This window comes from Microtus oregoni, unplaced genomic scaffold, assembly GCF_018167655.1.
Source record: "Microtus oregoni isolate MIOR12 unplaced genomic scaffold, Mior012 000000F_ref0000247, whole genome shotgun sequence".
Classification (NCBI taxonomy): domain Eukaryota; kingdom Metazoa; phylum Chordata; class Mammalia; order Rodentia; family Cricetidae; genus Microtus; species Microtus oregoni.
The window spans coordinates 88,565,419-88,578,821 of NW_024543059.1; the positions used below are offsets into that span (position 1 = coordinate 88,565,419).

Sequence of the window (13,403 nt, forward strand, 5' to 3'; positions counted from 1 at the left end):
TAAATTAGAATTTTTATAGCACACAGTGTTGGGGGATTTTGCTGTCCTTTGCTGTTTATTGGTCCTCTCAGAAATTTTGTGAATCAAAATAAAGTAGTTATCTTGCCAAGGAAATCAGCACAAGCAGTGGCTCAAACTTACTTTGTTTGGGTCCAGCAAGAAAATGCCCCTCACAGCAATTTGGCCGAAATTCTGTGAGATTCCGGTGCTGTTGCGATTTAAAGGCTCAGCCTGAGATAAAAACCCTGGAAGGAACAAGTGCAATTTCATACAGCTGTGATGGGGAGATGTCCCACGTGTCCTCTCATCCCACCCAAATCTACACCCTGTGTTTCTCTCCTAACACTACAATCAGGCATCTAAAAATAACAATACAATAAAACAAAATAAGATACAGTACAAACCAACAAACCAAAACAGGACAAAACAAATAAGAAGACAAAGTACAAGAATCACATGTAGATGCAGTCACTCACACACAGCCCTGGGACCCCATCTGACCCTGACCCATGCAGGCCCTTTGATTGATGCCACAGTCTCTTTGGGGTCTTATATGCACTGGTTCTGCTGTGTACAGAAGACACTGTTGTTTCCCAGTGTCCTCCATCCTCTCTGGCTCTTACACTCTTTCTGCCTCCTCTCCTGCAGAGTTCTCTGAGGCCTGAGGGGAGAGATTTGGTGGAGACATCCCATTTGGGACTAAGTGTTCAGTGTCTCTAATTATCTGCACATTGTCTGACTGTGGGTCTCTTTATTGTTTCCATCTCTACCGAAGGATGTTTGTGACAACTGAGCAAGACACTGATCTATAAGATAGCAGAATGCCATTAGGAGTATTTTTGTTATTATTTTCCATTGGCAGAACAGTAGTATTTTCTTTCCCCAGGTCCCAGGGCTATCCAGTCTAAGGTTCTTAGCCCCAAGCAATGTCAGGGATGGTTCATCTCATGGACTGGGCCTTAAATCCAATCAGATTGGTTGGTTATTTCCACGAGCTTTGTGTCACTATTCCCCTAGTGCATCTTGCAGGAAGGATAGGGATATGGTTAGGGTTAGGCATACTATTAGTGTTTGGTTTAGAATTAGGGTTATGGTTAAGATCATTAATGGCTTAGGGATATTTCAGAGTCAGAGATTTTAAGACAGTGTGAGACTATATTTGTATAAGCATGAGTGTGGGTAAGTACAATAGTACATTTTAGTGTCATGATGTGTGTATTTTTCATGCCTATAATAGGAATATGACTTGATGTACAAGGATTTGAGTATACAAGGTGTTTCTCTTGGTATGTGCTTGGAGGTAGAATGGAATGGTGTGTGTGCGCACACATGTGCCTGTGTGTGTGTGAGTGAAATAGTGCATAGAAGTGACAGTGTACTACGGACAAGTGCATAAGTATGCTGAGTGAAACTGTCAGTGCAGTGCCTGTGCAAAATGTAAGGAGTTTGTGACCCCATCACAGAATGTGTGTTTGTGAGCCAGAATGAAGTATGGATGTTTGACTGCTTGAGAGAAGAGTATGCGTGTGTGGCTGAGTTCACACGAGTGTCAGTGGCAGCACGTATATTGAGTGTGTGTTTTGTAGTGTGCAAATAAGTAGCATCATGACTAATTCATATTTTGTTGCAGTGATAGACATCATAACCAAAGCAACATGGAAAGGAAGTGTTTGTTTTAGCTCACAGGTTGTTCCAACAGTGAGGGAAGCCAAGGGAGGAACACAAAACAGGACCTGGAAGCAGAAACCATGGAGTAAAGGAGATCACTGGCTTGCTTCCTCTGGCTCGCTTCTCCTGGTGTGCTCAGCTACCTTTCTTACATAGACCAGGCCCATGTGCCTAAGAACAGCACCGTGCACAGTGGGTTGGTCCCTCCTTTCCAGACAGTAACTAAGAAAATGCCTCACAGATGTGTCCACAGTCCAAACTGACAGAGACAGCTCCTCCAATGAGATTTTTTTTCTCAGTTAATGTCTAGGTTTGCATTAAGGTGACAAAACTAACTAGCACAGAGTATGTAAGTATGTGCAATAACGTATGAAGAACGTGTAAAGGTATGACCGTGTGATTGTGTGTATACATGGCAATGTTATATGTCTGTAGTCATTTCTGTGTCAAATGATTAAAGGCACACACCACTCTATTATAGTTTCAAGCACATACCCAGAACCCACAACCCTACACTCAAACCCATGAACACCAAATCATACTCTTACAGGCATGAACAAGACAGTATGTTCATTTATATGTGAAAGGGTGTGAGCAGTCAATGTTGTGAGAACATAATTCCTTGAAAAATGGGAATAATTGTGAGTATATGACAGTGTAAGTTATGTGAGCCTATGAGAGTAGAACAGTGTGTTCTAAGGCTGAAAGAATGTGGAAAGATGTGAGCCTTAGCTAAGGTCTCCATCTCCGGGATAAAATCCATGACCAAAATCAACTTGTGGAGGAAAGGGTTTCCTTTAGCTTGTAGGTTATGCTCCATCATCTGGGGAAGTCAGGGGATGGACTCAAGGCAAAAACACAGAGGCAGGAACTGATTCATAGGCCATGGAGAAGAGCTGCTTAGTGGCTGTTTCCCATGGCTTCTTCAGCCTACTCTATTATTCCATCCAGGACCAACTGTCCAGGTTTGGCACCACCCATAGTCAGCTGGGCACTCTGGCATTAATCATCAATGAAAAAATGTACTACAGGTTTGGCCACAGACCAATATGACTAAGGTATTTCCCCTTCCCAAAAGTTCTCCCTTATGACATCTTGACAAAACACTAGCTAACTCCAAAATTGTGTGTGTGTGTGTGTGTGTGTGTGTGTGATTGTGTGTGTGTATGTATGTGTGCATGATTATCTGTGGGCATGTTAATGTATTTGAAAAAGTGTGTAAATGTTTGAGTGTCTAAGTGCGTCTTTAGAACACTCAATTAGCCTCCCTTAGTTCATTCAGTCTCTCCCTGGTATCTCCTGGAGTCCAGGCCATGTGTTCTTAGGGCAGAATTGTATGCAAATGGCCAGGCAGATGCACTCCTGGGAAGGTCCAATGACCCTACCTTGCCCTTACTTCTATGAAGGGTTAGAGCCATCTGCGGGCTGAGGAGATTCACTCTTACAAACAGTCACAGCTGATCTCATAAAGATAACAGCTCTTATGCTAGGATAGGGCTGCACAGCATCAGGATTCACCTCCTGTTAGTAGTATTGGGGGCTTTGAGCAATAGGAGTTGGATCCAGGAGCTGCCACCACCTCCATCCATGCAAGCCCATCAGCCCCATGAGAAATGAAGAGGCAGGACCTACAGGTACATCATGGCCATAGCTCTGCACAAATCCTGAGGAAATGTTACGGAATTCTGCAAGCAAGTACCTGGATGTTCGGCCCTGGGAAGCAGGTGCTGGACCAGATGCACCATGCATCCTGTAATGTCTGTTCCTGGAGCCAAACTCATTCCCCACATCCCAGCACTGGCTCTTCACAGTCACCAGCAGCTTCCTGTCACCATGATCCTCATTTGTGACAGATGCCACATTCAACATGGAAAACCATGTCTGCAGCCTAGAGTGTAGATCCACCCCAGGGTTTAGTCCTGAGGTCTGGATTCTGGTGACTGGCCAGAGGTTCACAAAGTGTAGGTGGTGAGAAGCAATGAGGACCAGCAAAACCAGGGTTTCTGTGGCCAGTGCAGGGAATAAAGAAAAGAGGCTGAGTACTGAATAGATGCTCTAAACTCTCAGCAATGGACAATGTTTTCTAAAAATGGAGACTATTTATCCCATATATCTATTTTTACTGAAGATAATTTTTATACCCTATAATCCTATCCTGGTTTCTCCTCTCTCATCTCCCCCCCGATCCTCTCCATTTACCTACCTATTCAATCCAAGGCGCTCTCTCTCTCTCTCTCTCTCTCTCTCTCACACACACACACACACACACACACACAAACACACAGGGTCATACTGGAAAAAAATCTAACCAAAATTAAACAAAACAAACCAACAATAAAAACAAAGCATAAAAACACAAACAAAGAGACACACACAAAACCCATGAAAACACATACATGGAAAACATCATATACAAGCAAAGGACCTGCAAGGCTAAAAATGCCCAAACAAAGCATTATGGGACAAATCATCTCTCAGAGTGCCTCTGCACAAATCTAAAATACCCCTCCTGGTTCTTTACCTTCTGCATGGGCACTCCTAGACTACATCCTCAGGTCCACTCTGCACGGGAGGCAGTGATGCTTGTCTCAAGGTGGCGGGTCAGACATTTACCATTCTCATCACACAGGTCAAAGGGACTTGCTGAGTTCATCTCTGATCATTGTGTGTGTCCACCCATCTGCACAAACAGCTGCCACTATACAGGCAGCCAGACTACCTGGGAATGACATCATCAAACTCTGTCATCATGTGTGTCTCCACCACCACCACCCCACCTAGTGGGAAAAAAACTGTCTCTACAGCCAGGAAAATGCTCATGTGCAATTCAAACCCCACTAAGTATGGGAACCAAGAGCAGTTGGCCACAATGGCACATGCGTGCAATGATGAGGTCAGCTCCCCTTTAGGCCTAAATTTATGTATCCCAGGGCCAAGGAATGTGTCTGCGCATAAAAGCAAAAGTTGTTTAGTGACCCTCGGCAGGCAGAAGAGATAATTACATGCAATCCTGAAACCCCTCACCCAACAGGCATTTACAAAGAACCCAGTATGCCAGGCACGGTTCTCTTGAGTGCCGCTTTCACCACACAATCCCCAGGCCTGTCACACTGCCCTGTGCACACTAAGGCTCAGTACCAGTCAATTGATCAACTATACAACGTCCTTCTGGACCCCGCCCTGACTGTGGAGCTGTCTGTGTGGGATCTGCAGGCACCCTGGTTGGAAACAGGTGGACGGTAGGAGGCGCTGTGCAGCTTGGGACCATCCCTCACCTTTTTTCAGGCTGCAGGAACTGTGGCAGTCTGTGAGGTTGGACTCTGGACAGCCACAGGACTGGAGGCAGCCACACTGCAGAAGCTGGCCCTTTGGCCGAAGAAGGTGCTGGGAACAGAGGAGCTGTGCGAGGCTGCACTGGCTGCTGGTGCTGTCTTCGAACCCGATGTGTTCAAGAGAGAAGGCGAGGGTCAGGGTTTGAGCTCACACTCTTTCCAGATAAGCCTGTTTCAGGACCTATCTGGCCCCCATCTGCTGTTCTGAAAACTCCTGCGTCTCTGTTTGGGATTTCAGCTCGGCCGAAGCTGGTCTGGCCTGAGGCTCCCAGGTTTCACTAAGCATGGCTTTTGTTTCCCCAGGATCATGGTGGGCTTGCTGAATCTGATGTGGCTCCGCTCCATGTCTTCCAGATGCTGAAGGCCATGTGTGCTGAGCAGCCACTGGCAAGGATTCCCTGACCATATTCCTGTCTACATCAGGAACTGGACGTTAGAGGTGTGTCTAGTGCTTCCGGTGGAGGGTGGCATGGATGGGGGAGGGGTGAAGAACCACAGGCTGGCTTGCCTCTGAATGGATCAGCCTGTCTGTGGGTTTCCTCCCAGAGTCTGCAGACCAATTCAACTTCCAGAGACCTTAGTTGGTCTACCATTGGGATCACACTGCTGGATAACAGAGTGCTCCAAGCAGTCGGTGGTCCTTCTGTCTGACTCCTTCCCACCTCTTCATCATTCCTCCATTCCACAGGTACTGGAATAAGTGTGGCTTTGGTCTCCATCTACCTGACAATAACAGCCTCAGGGAAGCACTCAGAGAACAGGGCCTTACCACTCTTGGGCATATATCCAAAGATACATGCTCAAACATACTACAAGGACATTTGTTCATCTATGTTCACATCAGCATTATTTATAATAGCCAGAACATGGAAAATGCCTCGAAACCCATCAACCAAAAGGAGGAGGAATGATGGGGGTAAAAGTCAGAAACATATTATTTATTCGGGGGAATGCTATATCTGGTGCTCCGATTATTAGTGGGACAAGTCAGTTGCCGAAGCCACCAATTATCATCGGTATAACTATGAAGAAATTACGAACGCGTGGGCTGTGACGATTACGTTATAGATTTGGTCATCGCCTAATAGGTCGCCTGGTTGACCAAGCTCTGCTCGAATTAGGATGCTAAGGGCTGTCCCTGCTATCCCTGCTTAGGCCCCAAATAGTAGGTATAGGGTCCCGATGTCTTTATGATTGGTAGAGAATAGTCAGCGGTTAATGAACATAGGTAAAATGGCTGAGCAAAGCATTAGACTGTAAATCTAAGCACAGAGGATAAAGCCTCTTTTTACCAAGCCTTAAGGTGATAATCACATCGAATTTCAAATTCAAAGGTGTAGAGAACTGATTCTACTAAGGCTTCTCCCACCACCTTTCTGATAGGCGGGAGAAGGAGATCGAAGCCAGATTAGGGTGTTTAGCTGTTAACTAAAAGTTTATAGGTTTAAGTCCTATCAATCTAGTAGAGGATTTAGCTTAATTAAAGCAATTGATTTGCACTCATTAGATGTAAGATGCAGTCTTGCAGTCCTTATCAGAAGTTAAACTTTGTGGGTTTGCTTAGGGCTTTGAAGGCTCTTTGACTAACTATCCTAAACTTCTGCTATAGAAGTAAGGGAGACAGGGGAAGTATCAGTGTGCTAATGATTATTATTGGTGATAGCATGTTGTTGTTTTTTGTATGGTCTTGGTGAATGTATATTTTGGAGTTGTTATTGTTTGGGAAGGTGGTTAGTGAGGTTGAATAAATTAGTGGTGTGTAAAAGAATAGATTGATTAGGGCGGTTATTGCCATTAATGTGGCTAAAGATAAGTTATTATTTTTTATGAGTTCAGTGATAATAGCTCATTTAGGTAAGAATCCTGTGAGTGGTGGCAGTCCTCCTGTTGATAATAAAATTAATGAGATTATAGGTAGAGCTATTGGTATTTTATTTCATATCAGTGACATGGAAGTGATTGGTGTAAATGAGTGGGCATGGAAGATAAGAAATATGGGGACAGTTATAATGATGTAGATTAGGAGATTTAGGGTTGTTAGTGATGGGTTGTATGGTAAAATAGAGACTATTCAGTCTATGTGGGCGATGGATGAGTAAGCTAGGATTTTTCATGTTTGTGTTTGGTTAAGTCCATTTCACGCTCCAATTAATACTGAAATAATGGCTGATAAGATCAGTAGATTGGGGTTAATCAGTTCATAGAATTGTAACAGGATGGATAGTGGGGCAATTTTTTGTCATGTAAGAAGAATAAGTCCTACGTTAAGTTTGATACCTTGTGTAACTTCTGGAAGTCACGAGTGAAAGGGGGCTAATCCTAGCTTGATTGTCAGGGAGATAAAAGTTATTGTTATGATAGTGTTGTTAGTTTCGGGTTGGAATGTCCATAGTCCTAGTTGTTTGAGGTTTATAAGGATGGAGAGGAGGAGGAGGATTATTGAGGCGGTTGCTTGTGTGAGGAAATATTTAGTTCTGCTTCAGTGGAGCGGGGGTTGGGGTTGTTGATTATGAGTGGAATAAGGGCTAGCAAGTTTATCTCTAGACCAATTCATATAACAAATAGATTGGAGCTCAATATGGTAATTACTGGCCCTGTTATGATAGTTAAGTAGATAATTGTAAGTGTGATTGGATTAATTAGTATGGGAAGGGTTTAAACCAACATTTTTGGGGTATGGGCCCGATAGATTTATTAGCTGACCTTACTTTTAGAACGGGTAGTACGGAGAATTTTGGATTCTCAAGTATAGGTTCAATTCCTATTGTTCTAGAAATAAGAGGGTTTAAACCTCTATGATTTACTCTATCAAAGTTACTCTTTTTTCAGACATATTTCTAGGTGTAGGGTGGAATGCTTGCTATGAAAATTGGGGTGGAGATATGTCATATGCAGAAAGCTAGAGTTAAGGGTAGGAAGTTTTTTCATAGAAGGTGCATTAGTTGGTCGTATCGGAATCGTGGGTAGGAGGCTCAGATTCATAGGAAAAAGGCTGTTAATATTAGGGTTTTTAATATGAAGTTTATGGTGTAGAGTTCTGGGTTGGTAAAATCATGGAATGGGCCCCAAAATACAATTGTTGAAAGGGCATTCATTAGGATAATATTTATGTATTCGGCTATGAAAAATAGGGTGAAAGGTCCAGCGGCATACTCTATGTTGAATCCCGAAACTAGTTCTGACTCTCCTTCTGTTAGGTTGAATGGGGCTCGGTTTGTTTCTGCTAGAGTTGAGATAAATCATATTATGGCCAATGGTCAGGCTGGGACTAGGAGTCATAATGGTTCTTGTGTATAGATAAGGGATTGAATTGAGAAGGACCCATTTATTAAGAGGACAGACAAGAGAATAATTGCTATTGTTACTTCGTATGAAATTGTTTGTGCAACTGCTCGGAGGGCCCCGAATATTGAGTATTTGGAGTTAGATGCTCAGCCTGATCATAGGATGGAATATACTGAAAGGCTTGATGTGGCTAAAATAAATAGGATCCCTAGGTTTAGGTTAACTAGGGGATGTGGTATGGGGAGAGGGATTCATAGGCTTAAGGCCAGTGATAGAGATAATGTTGGGGGTGGTAATGAATAGGGTTGTAGAAGTAGCTAGGGACCGTAGGGGTTCTTTAATGAATAATTTTATAGCGTCTGCAAATGGTTGAAGAATTCTGTAGGGTCCTACAATGTTTAGGCCTTTTTGTAGTTGTATATAACCTAGGATTTTTCGTTCGACTAGGGTAAGAAATGCTATGGCAATTAGTACTGGAACTAAGAATATTAGGATATTGACAAAATACACTATTAGAGAGAGGATTTGAACGTCTGGGGACAAGGTTTTAAATCTTATGCAATTTCCTGGCTCTGCCACCCTAATAAAACCCTTGTCTAGGGTGTTGTTAAACAAACTTACTAAATTGGGATAATTTCATATATTAGTTTGAAGGCACTTATATTAAGGAGGCCTCATTTCTCTTGTCCTTTAGTACTGGGAGAAATAGTTAATAGATAGAAACCGACCTGGATTACTCTGGTCTGAACTCAGGTCATGTAGGACTTTAATCGTTGAACAAACGAACCATTAATAGCTGCTGCACCATTGGGATCCAACATCGAGATCGTAAACCCTAATTGTCGATATGGACTCTTGAATAGGATTGCGCTGTTATCCCTAGGGTAACTTGGTCCGTTGATCAAATAAATTGGGTCAATTGGATTTTTAGTACTTTGACTTGTAGGTCTTAGTTAAAATCATTTGGAGGTTGTTTTATTCTCCGAGGTCACCCCAACCGAAATTACTGGCTTACTTCTTTTTCTTTGGCCCATTAGGGTTGTTAACTGGGTAGTTAAGCTAGGAAATTAAAGCTCCATAGGGTCTTCTCGTCTTATTGTGGTATCCCTGCCTCTTCACTGGGGGATCAATTTCACTGATTAGAGGTAAGAGACAGTTGAATCCTCGTGAGGATTACTACACAGTGGTAAAAAAAAAAAAATGACATCTGGAAATTTGCATGCAAATGGATTGAACTAGAAAAAATCCCTGAGTGAGGTAACACAGACTTTATTCAAGGTAATCATAGTATGTACTACCTCATAAGTGGATATAAGATGTAAGATAACCAACCTATAGTCCATGGCCCAGAGAGGTTACGTAACAAGGTAAACTTTAAGAGAAACATACATAGATCACCCTGGGAAGGAGAAATAGACAAGGTCTCTTGAGAAAATTGGGAATGTGGGAGTGAAGGAGAAGGGAGGGCACAAGGGGTGGGGGAGGAAGAAAGAAGGGGAGCAAGAAGGAGAATATGAAGAAACAAAATGGTTGAGATGGGGAAAGGACAGGGAGGGAGAGCAAGGAAAGAGATATCTTGATTGATGGAGCCATTACAGGACAGGCAAGAAAGCTGGCACTAGGGAAATTCCCAGGAATCCAAAAGACAGCTAAGATCCTAAGCAATATTGGGGAATGCCTGAACTAGCCTTGCCCTGTAGTCAGATTGATAATTATCTTAAATGTCACCATAAAACCTTAATCCAGCAACTGATGGAAGCAGAGTCAGAGAGCCACAACTGAGCACTGGGCTGAGCTCCCGAAGTCCAGTCAAATAGTGGAAAGAGTGAGAATGTGAGCAAAGAGGTCCAGACCATGGTGGGGATACCCACTGAAAGTTTACCTGAGCTATAGGAGCTCACCAACTCTGGCAGGACAGGGAAGGAACCAGCATAGAACCAACTAGGACCTTAGAATGTGGGTGACAGTTGTATGGCTTTGTCAGACTTGGTGGGGGGGGGGGACTGACACTGTCAGCAGGATTTATCCCTACTGTTTGTACTGGCTTTTTAGAACCTGTTCTCTTTGGAGGAATACCTTGCTCAGTCTCGATATAGTAGGGAGGACCTTGGTCTTTCCTCAAATTAATGTGCCTTACTCTCTCTGAGGAGTGCATGGGGTGGGGTGTGGGAAAGAGAAGGGTATGGTAGGAAGGGAGGGAGTGGGAACTGGTTTTGGTATGTAAAATGAAAAAAGATAGTTTTTAATTAAAAAGTACAAAATGTTTTCTTGATTATTTTCTTGATTGGCATGTACTGTCCAACTTTATCTCCTTTCATTTATTCTAGTTTGAAATATTTTTTCTCAGATATGAGGATAGCAATGCTGATTTCTTCCAGGTCCTATTTGCTTGGAATATTTTTTCATCCTTTCACTTTGAGAAGATGTTTTCCTTTAGATCTGAGTTTCTTTTAGGCAACAGAATGATATATTTTCTTTCTTAATCCATTCAACTAATCTATGTTTTTTGAGTAAGAATTCAAGGCCACTAATATTTAAAGCTATTATTGAAAATTGTGTGCTGATTTCAGGCATTTTGTTGTAGTTTGTGTGCCTAGACTGTTTGTATTTCTATAGTTTTAGCTTTGTTTTCTTTCCACAGTCTCTTGCCAATATTTATTTCTCCCTTATACCAAATTTTTGCTTCCAGCATTCTCTACAGGGCTGGCTTGTTGCACATAAATTCATTTAATCTTTTGTATCATAGAAGTGTCTCCTATTGACATCAACTATGGTAGGTAGATTTGCTGGGTATAGGAATCTAGGTTGGCATTGTGTTTTACAATTTGAAGTACACTGCTTCAGGCTCTTCTGTTTTATTTGAGAAATCAGTTGGTTTTCTGATGAGCTTTTTCTTTACTTGTGGCTTGTGTTTTTTCCTTCTATAGTTTTCAATACTCTTTTTATGTGATGTATATTTAGTGTTATGCATATAGTAGAACTCGGGGAGTTTCTTATTTATTTTCATCTTGTCTATTTGGTATTCTGCGTATGGGCATGTCTTTCTTTAATTAGGGGAAGTTTTCTTCCATATTTTTTTTTGATCTGGTCTATGCCATTGACCTGGACTACTCCCTTAGCAATGCTTATAATTTAAGTATTTTATATTTTCATAACGTCTAAAAATTCTTGCATACTTCTTTCTAGTATTTGAATTTTTCATATTTACTTGTGTGGCCTAATTCCTCTACTTTGTAACATGATATTCTATCCTCTACTTGTAAGGTGTTTCCTGGAGTTCTGTTACTGGGATATTGAGTTTTCAATTCCATCTTCAGTTCAGACTTAGCTCTCTTCACTGTTTGGTTTTCAAGTCCTGGATTGCTTTTTTATTTCATTCAGCCTTACATCTGTGCTTTCCTGGATATCAGTCGAGCATTATTCTCTTTAATTCTCTTTATTTGTGTCTTTTAAAAATTTATTTATTAATTTGATTTAGTGTATGATAGTACTTTGAAAGATCTCTGTCCTGGAGTTTTAACTACATAATTCTCACTGGAGACCATTTCTAGAGGACAGGTGGGTTTGGGGGCAGAGACATCCTGTTTTGACCTTTCATATTGTTTGTGTTTTTGTGAAGAGATTGAGTTATGTGTACTTTTTGTTGTTTGTGTGTCTGATGTGGACACAGCAAGCTGGGGCAGGATCAGGGCTCCTCAGACTGTCCTGGGGTGTGGGGTATGGTATTCTGGTTCCACTTTGAACATTGTGGTGAGGGCAGGATTATGACTGTGAACTCAACAAGCTGGGCTAGACTTCAGGCCAGGGTCAGCATGGAAGCAGGGTATGACATGGGGCATGACATGATAAGATCTGTAGGACAACAATAGAAATACATATTTCATTTCTAACAGATATTAAACCATCTTTCTAATATTATGGGCAGGGTATTAATGGTAGTTAGGAAGGCATAACTTTTATTTAAGGTAAGAATTAATTAAGTCCCTGGTATTTGGTCAGTTGATGAATTTTAGCTAGAGCTAAATTTAATTTAGAATCTGCACTCTGTGATACAAAATCCAATTAAACTGCCTGTGTATTGTTTTTATATTTACATAATTAATTTTAGTTAATTTTAGATTTCCAAGGACCCATTCCTAGTATTTGGTTATTTTATCTCTATGTGTATGGTTCTATTTATCTTTATATTCACCACTTAGGAAGACAGATAAAGAGAGAAAGGAGACCACCACAGAAAGTTTGAATATAATTTAATATGAATTAATAATAACTTATACATGTAAACACAATAATTTATTTAGATTTTTATGTATATATGGTCATATATGTATGTATGATCATATTTTGAAATAGTTCTTCTGTTATTTTTATTTTGAACCTTCATGGTTCTTATAGAGCATATTGAGAAATAATTTTTGTACCTGCCTTGTACAAGCTTGAACTTACCTTTTCTGCTGCTGGCAATGGTGCAGACACACTTGTCCCTGTCTGTTGTCTTTTCAGTTTGTGAAAACAGTATAATATGTTGTTAGGTTTCTGGTTTCTGTCCATTCCCTTCTCATTTTAAGGATATCATGAAGATGCAAGTTCACAGTTAGTGTTTTTGTATGATGCATTAGCTGTCACTCACATCATCACTTTACATCCTGTAAGGGCTGAGGGCCTTGTTTCATCTTAAAACACAGGACTGACAAAGTTCAAGTGTGTTTTGCTATATTTGAGTATGATCAGTGCTGGTTGCCTTGTGGGTGAACTTGTTTTCCCAGCATGTTGGAAATCATACGTCTGGTTTAATTCATGTGCTCAGAGCACTTTTCTATGCATGCTTAATTTGTACAACAGTACCTTGTCCTCTATGGAGGCTCCCAAGGCACAGAATAGGTGCAGAGGCTCCCACGAACTTCCCAAAGCGGTGGAGATCACTGGGTGCCTGACACAGCGTCATCCTTTTGCTGAACACAGACTCTTTAGCTGTAGTTTGCTCCTGTGGATGAGACTGGGATTATGCAGAGTACTCAGGCAGATGTGGCTGGGAAGATGAGTTCCTACAGGGAAGAGGTGACAGCCCAGCTGGTCCTTCTATGTTGTTTTTTTACAAACTAGGTAAGTTGAGTTTTC

The 13,403-nt window shown here is 41.7% G+C and overlaps 1 protein-coding gene across 1 annotated transcript in view; it reads right to left on the bottom strand.

The window, feature by feature from the left end:
• The window catches only part of LOC121446051 (alpha-amylase 1-like), a 151,629-nt gene that overhangs the window by 97,053 nt on the left and 41,173 nt on the right, over positions 1–13,403 (bottom strand). The gene's annotated exons all lie outside the window — the stretch shown is intronic.